The following is a 9,329-nucleotide window of genomic DNA, read 5'->3' on the forward strand; positions in this document are numbered from 1 at the left end:
GGCCTCGTCACCCTGCGGCCCGTGGAGTCCTCCTGGTCCAGGGATCGAACTGGTGCCCCCTGCATTGGCAGGTGGATTGTCAACCACTGGACCTTCGGGGAAGTCCAGCGGCTATTTCTGAATGAAAAAGAAAAGGGAAGGGGCACCACGCACCAGGCTGCCCCTGGGGCCAAGGAGGACAGCGCTGCTCCTGCCCTCTTGTGTCTCTGATGAAGGACAGGCCGTGTGGCCAGGTGTGGTCCTACCCACCCAGGTGAAGAGATGACCCTGCTTGTCCCCTGGCACCTGAGGGTCCCACCCCATACGGTCTCCCTGGGGATCCTCTGTGAAGCCAAGGCATCAATGGTCAGCCGCGTGCCAACATCCCTTCAATCCCCAGAGAGTCTGCTGCTAACCATCTCTGTTTGGATGTCCTATACAAGTTTCAAGGCCAACCCGTCCTAAGGAATCTCTTTTCCCTTTGTGTCTGTTCCTTTGTGCTGGGGTTCCATTGGCAAGTCATGTTTCATCCATGGGTGGTACCAGTCCATGGGTGGGGGCCAGTGATCTTCTGGAGTAGGTGACAGTGTTACCTGGGTAAGTGGCCCACTGGTGCTGGCAGAAGTGCCCAGTGCTGGGAAGGATCCTGGCTGGCCCTGAATTGGACGGGCTCAGTCTGCAGTCCCACTTACCCCACGTGACTACGGATGAGTGACCCAGCTCCCTGGCCTTTTACATGCAGACGGTAATGCCACCTCATCCAGGTGATGACGGGGCCTCAACGGGGGAGTGTCAGCAGGGCAGAGAGACGTTCCTGCGGCTGGGCCTTCGGCTGAACAGTGCTCTGGCCTGGCCGACGGGGGCGCGGCCCCAGGAGCTGCCCTGGATGCAGAGAGGACACAGGCGGCAGCCTGCACTCCAGCTAATACAGGAGTCAAAACGGGGCCGTCAAACGGGCACCTGCCGAGGGGCACTGAGCAGCCCTGCTGCGCAAGAGGCTCTTAAACTGGTCTCTTCCTCTTTTTTTTCATTTTAATTTTTTTCTGGCCGCATCACAAGGCTTTCAGGACTCAGCTCCCCAGTCAGGGACTGAACTCAGGCTGTGGCAGTGGCAGCGAGAGTCCCAGCCACTGGGCCCCCGGGGAGCTCCCTGGCTGCTGCCTTCTACCATCACTGCCATGGGCTTCTCCCTGACCTTGGCCGTGGACTGTGCTCCACCCTCCGTCCCTCCCCGGCCTCACTTCCCAGCTCCCCGAAGTGCATCAGTGGCCCCTAACCTCCCTCCCTCCAGGGCTCTGCTCCCGGCCTGCAGGGTCTGAGAGCAGCCTCCATGCCTCGCTCACCTGAGCTGGTCCACCCCCCCCACCAGCCCACCTGCCTCAGCCCGTCCCTCCTGCCGCCAGGCTCACCCGGTTTCACATCTAACTTTTCTCTCCTCGCCTTCCTCCCAAGTAGTGTCTCCTGCCCCCACGCTGGAAGCTTCCAGCAGAATCAGCTCTCAGAAGCCCACTGGGACTGGCCGGGTCTCTCTCCCGGATCCTCGTGTCTGCACCTGGTCCAAGTGACTCGCCTGCACATCCAGCCATAGACCTTCCCTCCAACTTTGATTTGGAGTAGGAAGTGGTAGGACCCACTCCAGTCTTCTTGCCTGGGAAAGCTCGTGGACAGAGGAGCCTGGTGGGCTACAGTCCGTGGAGTCTCAAGGGTCAGACATGGCCAAGTTACAAACGGGTAACCTTTCTCAGGGCATCTCCGCCCCCGAGCGTCCCCCCGTTCCAGCTTTGGTGCCCTTCGTGAATCATGTGCCCCCCCACCCCAGGGCCTCTGTCTGCCCAGGTCCACTGCTCTTCTGTCTGACTGCAGTTACAGCGCCTCTCTGCCGCCCGCAGCTCCGGGATCCCCGAGCTCTGATCTGCCTTCCTGTGGGCAGTGATCATCCCCCCTCGTGGCTCCGGGCCTGGCACTCCTCCCTCCTCTCTTCCCCGGCCCTGGCTCCTCAGACCAGCAGGAGGGCCCTGTGCTGCCAACCAGGCCTCTCCCCTGGGGATCCTCCCTCAGATGCAATGCCCGGGGTCTTCCCAGAGTCCCTGCCCACCTGCCCACCTGCAAACCTCAGCCCCTTCAAGGGTCTTCCTGTCCCTGGAATTCCTATTCCTGCTGCTGCTCCAGGGCTTCCTACCGGATCCTGTCTGTCTGCATCTTCACTGCTTTGGGTGACCCGCCCCCCAGCAGGCAGAGCTCCTCCGAGAGCGACCACCTTCCCCCACCCTGCCAGACGCAGTCCCTCCTGAGCCCTGCGGGGCCCGCGCAGGGCAGAGGCTCAGGGAGTGCTGGTTCTACACCCAGGCCTGAGAAGCCTGCGTGTAAATAATTTTTAATATGTTGAAAGACATTAAAAATGCATTAGGAAAGCCGGCTATTTAAAGAATCCCATACGGAATCCTTTTCTGAAAACAAGAACCTCTTCTTAATGGGAATAATCACTCCCTAATTCAAACGGTGCCCGTGTTTGAATCTTCATCGACCATATTGCCTCTCTTAATAAAAAGGACATCTTACGAGGACCCAGAAACTTTATTCCCGGGGCAGTAATAATGCCTATGAATGGTTAGAGCAGAAAAATACCATGGGATATTACCTAAAATTATGTCAAGTGTTCAAAAAAACTATGAAGTCCATTTCTAGGTGTCTTTGCTGGAGCTAAGAGGTTAGGGCTGAGTCAGAACCAGCTGCATAATTTACAGAGCTTGGGACAAAATGAAAATGTGAGCTGCTTGTTCAAAGATAATAAAGATTTACAACACACTCAACAGGAATCTGGGTTCATTGTAACAAGGGGCACAAAATTTGTGGGCTTCCTGCAAACAAATATCCAACACGTGTCCCTCTGCCCCTCCACAGGGCTGCTAGGCGGGGCCAGTGGGACAGGGCTCAATATTGGAAGTGTTAAGTGGCGGAACTTGCCACTTAGAGCCTGTCTGGTGGCATGGGTGCACCAGGAGTGGTCTTGTAAAAGATTTGTTCCTTTGTGGCTCAGAAAAAAATAGGTTCTAACTATATTCCATTCTGGAAAAGGCAAGACTATGGAAACAATAAAAAGACCAGTGGATGCCAGAAGTTTGCAGGGAGATAATACACAGAGTATAGAAGTTTTTATGAGCAATGAAAATATTTCGAATGACATTATAATGAATATATGTCATTATACTTTTGTCCAAACCGATAGGAATGTGCAACATTACCATCTTCATTAAAGTGAACCCTAAAATGAAAAAAAACCGATAAAGAATTTCAAGACAGTGAGAGCAGAGAGTTCAATCCGGGGTGGACTCCTTCTGCGTGACAAAGCTCATGCCACTGTCCAGGGCATGTACCCATGAGGCTGGCCATTGACCAAGAAAGGAAGAGATTTTTTTAAAAAATCTTTATTGAATTTGTTACAATATTGTATCTGGGTGCTTTTTTATTTTTATGTCTTGATTTTTTGGCCACAAGGTATGTAGGATCTCAGCTCCCCAACCAGGGATTGAACCTGACCCTGTGCATTGGACTGGACCACTAGAAAGAGATTTCTTCCAGGGCCCCGCACAGGGGAGTCCTGTCATGGCTGGGAAGCTGCCATAGGCACTCTTCTGTGGCTCTCAACCCCAGGTTGTGACGACGGTGAATGTCATTCGCCTTGAGATGAGAGAGGAGTCCGAGAGGACAGCCTTGCCAACGCCTTGCCTCTCGACAGCCTTGCCAACGCCTTGCCTCTCCCCGGTGAAACTGACTTGATTTGTGACCTTCAGACCTGTAGGAGGATACATTTGTGCTATTTTAAGCCACTATTTGGATGATATGTTACAGCAACCAGGCTGGTGTTGTCCAGTAGCTCAGTCGTGTCCAACTCTTTGCGACCCCACGGACCACAACACGCCAGGCTTCCCTGTCCTTCACCACCTCCCAAAGTTTGTTCAAACCCATGTCCAGTGAGTCGGTGACGCCATCCAACCATCTCATCCTCTGTCGCCCTCTTCTCCTCCTGCCCTCAGTCTTTCCCAAACAGTCAGCTCTTCGAATCAGGTAGCCGAAGCACAGCAGCCAGAGGAGATGAGTACAGAGCTGGGGTCAGGGCTGGACACCCGCTGTGTGGGCCCGTCTTGGCCTTAGGGTCACTCAGGCAGCGTCTCCCTTCTCGATCACCCCCTCTGCCTTTGCACGCCGAAGCGACTCTTCTGTCCCAAGGTTGCCAAATGACCGTTTGCCACCAAATCTCTGTCTCTGTGCAGGTGGCTTCCCTCACCTGCACTGTCCAGGTGCCAATCTGTGAGGTCATCCACCAGGAGAAGCGAACAGAACAGAGTCCCACCCCCACGCCCTCTCCTCCCCCAGGTCTGGGGGCCTGGGTGAATGGCCCCTGCCCGTGCGGCTCTCACCCCCACAGACAGTCCGTCCCCGGGCCCCACTGCGAAGTGGCTCTCCATGTGTCCACCACTACCCGGGCACTTCCCTCCCCTGGAGACCTCCCGTGGCCCTGCTGCCCGGGCCCCCCCTCCTTTCAGCTCGTTTATCAAACAGGCACCTGTCCCTCCCCAGCTCCAAGTTGTGGCCCCGGGATGGAGAGCTCCTGAGAGCTGGCGCCCTCCCTCCCGGCCTCCAGTCAATCCAGCTGGACCACCAGCGGTCCCTCACGGTCCCCAAGCTCACCCGTGCTCACCCCCAGGCCTTTGCACTGCCTCTCTCCCTCCCCCTCCTCCTGCCTGCCTGGCCGCTTCTATTTTTTGATTTCTGGCTAAAGGGGTGGTTTTGTGACAGAGCACAGACGTCTGGGTAACCCAGCAGCATGGGAACCTACCGGAATCTATTCTGCCTGCTGGAAGAGCCGTGAGCACCCGTGGCATCACACTGGAGGAGACGTCAGGTGGTCGGCAGGGCCGCAGAGTGGTGGCCAGAGCTGCGGGGGTGATGCTGGTGGCTCTGGTCGGCCTGCTCCTTCTGCAGACCCGCCTGGCTGCAGTCTGTCCCCTTCCAGGCATGTTCCTTTTTCCCGACATGCCCAGCGCGTAGGTCCCTGGCTGGCAGAGGTCTAGCCCGTTTCCAGCTGCCCGTAGCCCCCCCGCCCCCACCCAGAGCACAGACAGCCCCCATCCTCATTTATCCCGCACCCCATCCTCATTTATCCCGCACGGCGCCCCTCCCCCAGGACGCTGAATTCCGCAGGTGTTCTCAGCTTCCCTCCGGCCCTGCGCATCCTCACCTGCAGGTGGTGGGGAGGGGAGGATAGATGCAGAAGTTAAAAAGGAATGGTACAAATGAACTTATTTACACACAGAAAGAGTCTCACAGACTTAGAGAATGAAATTATGGCTACCAGTGGGCGGCAAGGGTGGAGGAGAGGGACGGTTAGGGAGTTTGGGATGGACATGTATACACAGCTATATGTAAAATGGATCACCAGCAAGGATTACTGTAAAGCACGTGGAACTCTGCTCAACGTTATGTGGCAGCCTGGATGGGAGGGGAGTTTGGAGGAGAACGGATACATGAATATATACGACCGAGTCCCTTTGCTGCTCACCTGAAACTACAAAATCATTAATTGGCTGTTCAGTTCAGTTCAGTCGCTCATTTGCGCAGTCGGAAATGACGACAGCATGCCAGGCCTCCCTGTCCATCACCAACTCCCAGAGCTTGCTCAAACTCATGTCCATCAAGTCAGTGATGCCATCCAACCATCTCATCCTCTGTCATCCCCTTCTCCTCTGCCTTCAATCTTTCCCAGCATCAGGGTTTTTTCCAATGAGTCAGTTCTTCACATCAGGCGGCCAAAGTATTGGAGTTTCAGCTTCAGCATCAGTCCTTCCAATGAATATTCAGGACTGATTTCCTTTAGGATTGACTCATTTGATCCTATACTCCAATATGAAATTAAAAGTTTTTTTTATAAAAAGCAAAATAGTGAGGATGTGATTAAGGTCCTTCCCAGCTCTGAGATCCTTGAATCAGAGCCTCATTGGGGGATGAAGGAAGCATGGACTGACAGGTTTAGTTCAGATCCATTCAGCTGTGGGACCTTAAGTAAATTACTTAACCTCTCTGAGATATCCATCCCCAATCCCTCTCAATCTCCAGCTGCCCCAGGAATAATAATCCCTGGCTGGCAGAGGAGTTCTGGGAAGCAGAGAGAAAGGCTGTGAAGAGTTTAGGAGATTACTGATACTAAAAAAACAGCAGCTATAATTACAATCATTATGAGAATTCTGAGCTATTTCAACTCCACAGTTAAAGGGGGACATTTTAAAAGTTCAAAGCCATTTAAGATGAATCAGGTACAGTGCACACGGCCACTGTCTCCCAGGGTGAATTATTTACCCTGAAAGGGGTGATCGATAGAGATTACTGGCTTGCAGAAGGAAATAAGTTTCAAAGAACCCCATCAGCACATCTACTCTTAATTAGGTGTCATTTTTCTCTGTTCACCTAGAAAGAACTAACGCCTGGGTTTGCAGGGATGAGGTGGATTGCGAGGGGGGTGACAGCTCAGAGGATTCCTGTAGGTTACGGAGAGGGGGGAGGGGAGAGGGTCAGTGGGGAAGTCAGGAGGAAACACTGATCTCCTTCAGGGGTGGGTGCCCCAGCCAGGCCAGCAGCATCCTCCTGAGTCACCTGTGTTCAGAGTCACCTCTGTCTTGGACATCACTGTGTTTCAGACTCGGGACCAGGCTCCGTGACGTGCACAGTCTGCAAGCCCATTGTTGACTGCCAACTGGCCCCTGAGGTGAGGGGCACCCAGAGCCTGGGTGAGCTGCTGGCGCGGCGGTCGGGCAGCTCCGAGCAGGAGTTGGCGGAAGCGTGTGGACAGGAGGGGCTTCTGTCTCTCACCGACATCTGGCCCCTCCACTTTCGGGGCCATTCTTCAGCACCTCCCCCATCCGTCTCTTCGGGTCGCCTTGATGGCCTCCCAAGAAAGGGACACGCCCCCTTTTCAGGGCATCCTGTGCCCCCTGTATAAAGGGGTCTCCCCTGCTGTCCTGTCATCACTGCAGCTCCGTCGGCCACACCAGGCTGTGGACCCCTGGAGCCCAGGCACTGTGTCTGCACTCCCTGGCCAAAGGGTCAGAGAGGGTTTCCCCAGGGGAGCGGCATGGAAATTGAGAATTGAAATATGAGAAGTCTGGGAGAGAAATTCTGAGCAAAAGGACAGAAAAGGAGGACTTTCCTAGGGGTCCAGGAGTTGAGACTCAGCTCCCAATGCAGGGGGCATGGATGCCATCGCTGGTTGGGGAACTAAAAAAAAAAGCAACGAACATAAAAATGAAATTCCGAAGTGAAATTGAGAATGAGGGTTTAGCAGGGAAAAACACTGTGGGTGGTAGGGATAGCGGTGGAGCTGGGAGAAAGGAGAGCCTGGACCCTCGTCCCAAGGCTGTGGACAGACCCTGTAGGGGACAGAGGCTCGGTCTGTTCAGAAAGGGGACACTGGGAGCATGAGAGGCCAGCGGGGGGCTGGCTTTCCAGCAGGCGAGAGACAGGACCATCCCTGCCTCCCGAGTCTAAGATTTGACAAGTTCAGATCCCTTTACACACCTGGCTGTGACCCACACTTCATCCTGGGGACCCCTTGTCACATGAGGAGAGCCCCCTAGGAGGATATACTGGGTTGAGAGTGCTGGGGGCTTCAGAAAATCCCAGAGGAGTCTGTGGGCCAGGACCACCCGCGGCTCCGGTCCAGCAGGGCCTTTGCTCAAAGGGTAACGTTGGAAACACATCCTTCACCTGAAACAAAACCTCAGATGCCCCAGCGCCTCTCCCCACAGGTGTCCCCTGGGGCATCTCAGTACATCCACATGGAGTTTTTATCTCTCTTATCTCTCCTTGCGACTCTCCCGTCAGGTCAACCCTCAGGCACTGGAGTCCCTGAGTTAAGACCACTGACTTTGCCGTATTTAAAAGGAAATGAAATTGGTTTTCAAATAACACTTATGGGTTTTATGAAGATCACACGCTACAGCACACATTAGTTCTCTCGGCTTCCAGGGGAATAAAAACACCCCAGGGGGCTGTGCTTCACCAGCTCCCCAAGGTTGGGGTGGGGGGTGGTGGGGGAGCGAAGGGAGAGTAGAGGACAGTGGGGAATGCTTGCTCAGCGTTAGGTGCGAGGACCCAGCACGCTGCCTCCTGCCCGGCTGCTCTGAGCAAGCAGCAGCTGGGTGTGCGGGGCTCTGGCATTCAGGCCTTCCTGGGACCCACAGGGGAACTTCCCAGCTGGCTCAGTGGTGGTAAAGGCACTGATATAATAGGATATCATGTCTTTGCGCAGTGGTGAAGAATCCGCCTGCCAATGCTGGAGACGCTGGTTCGATCCCTGGATCAGGAAGATCCCCGGCGGAGGAAACAGGGTTTTGCCTGAAAAATCCCAAGGACAGAGGAACCTGGCGGGCGCACAGTCCATAGGGTGGCACAGAGTCAGACAAGGCTGAGTAACTGAGCACACACGCGGCCCGCGGGAGCTGCTCAGGTGATCAGGTTGCCAAGGGCCTGGGGCTGCCGCTGCCTGGGATGCTGCCAGCCTCGCGGGGAGGTCAGGCACTGCCCTGCGCCAAGCGTGCCATGCGGGGCCCTGCCTCTCTGCACACACAGCGCCCCCCCGCACTCCCCCTCCCCGCCGCCAGCTTCCTGGGAGGCTCACTCTTCTTCCGTTCTCCGTCTTCTGTCCTCTAAGGCCCAGCACGCACGTCACTTGCTCAGCTGCAGGCCCCCTGCAGGACTGTGGAGCAAAGGGCCAGTGGTGACCAGACCCAGAGGGAAAGGAGGTGACTGGGGTGAAAGGTCACTGCGTGGACCCGTCTGGGGTGACCAGGGAGGCAGGTCACAGGACACACTCCCAAGGCCCAGGGAACGCCCTAGTGTGTCAGGGTTATCGCCAGAAGGGAACCCCAGTGAAGCAGTGGACCACTCAACCTACCAATGTTCAGATGGACGAAGGTACCACCTATCCGAGAGTCTGGACTGGTTCATTGATTGACCTGCTCCTAGAACCTTTCACAAAGACACACATGGCAGTATTGTGTGTGTGCTTAGACACCAGGCGGGGGACGTTTCCTCCTCTAGTCCTGAAATTTCCACCACATTGTAAATACATAATCAAGATGTGAAAGGACCAACAGCGTTTTCTTTGCAAGCCCTTGGACCTTCACCTTGGCAGTCACCTGAAGCTTGTAACATCTGAACACCTGGGTTTTTCTGCAGGAGATTCTAGCCATTGGCAGAAGCACAAAGATATTATATCAGCAAAGAAAGAAGGACTCCAAGCTGTCTGAGGTCACCAGGAGGCAACCTAGTGGACTGGTGTGGGCCTGGCCATGACC

General features: G+C 55.0%; 1 pseudogene; it reads left to right on the plus strand.

Moving 5' to 3' along the window:
* Window positions 1-2,748: 2,748 nt before the first annotated feature.
* On the plus strand, window positions 2,749-2,860 carry LOC139030718 (small nucleolar RNA SNORA11; annotated as a pseudogene).
* The last annotated feature ends 6,469 nt before the right edge of the window (window positions 2,861-9,329 follow it).

The sequence above is a fragment of the Odocoileus virginianus genome, chromosome 23 (genome assembly GCF_023699985.2).
Source record: "Odocoileus virginianus isolate 20LAN1187 ecotype Illinois chromosome 23, Ovbor_1.2, whole genome shotgun sequence".
Taxonomy (NCBI): domain Eukaryota; kingdom Metazoa; phylum Chordata; class Mammalia; order Artiodactyla; family Cervidae; genus Odocoileus; species Odocoileus virginianus.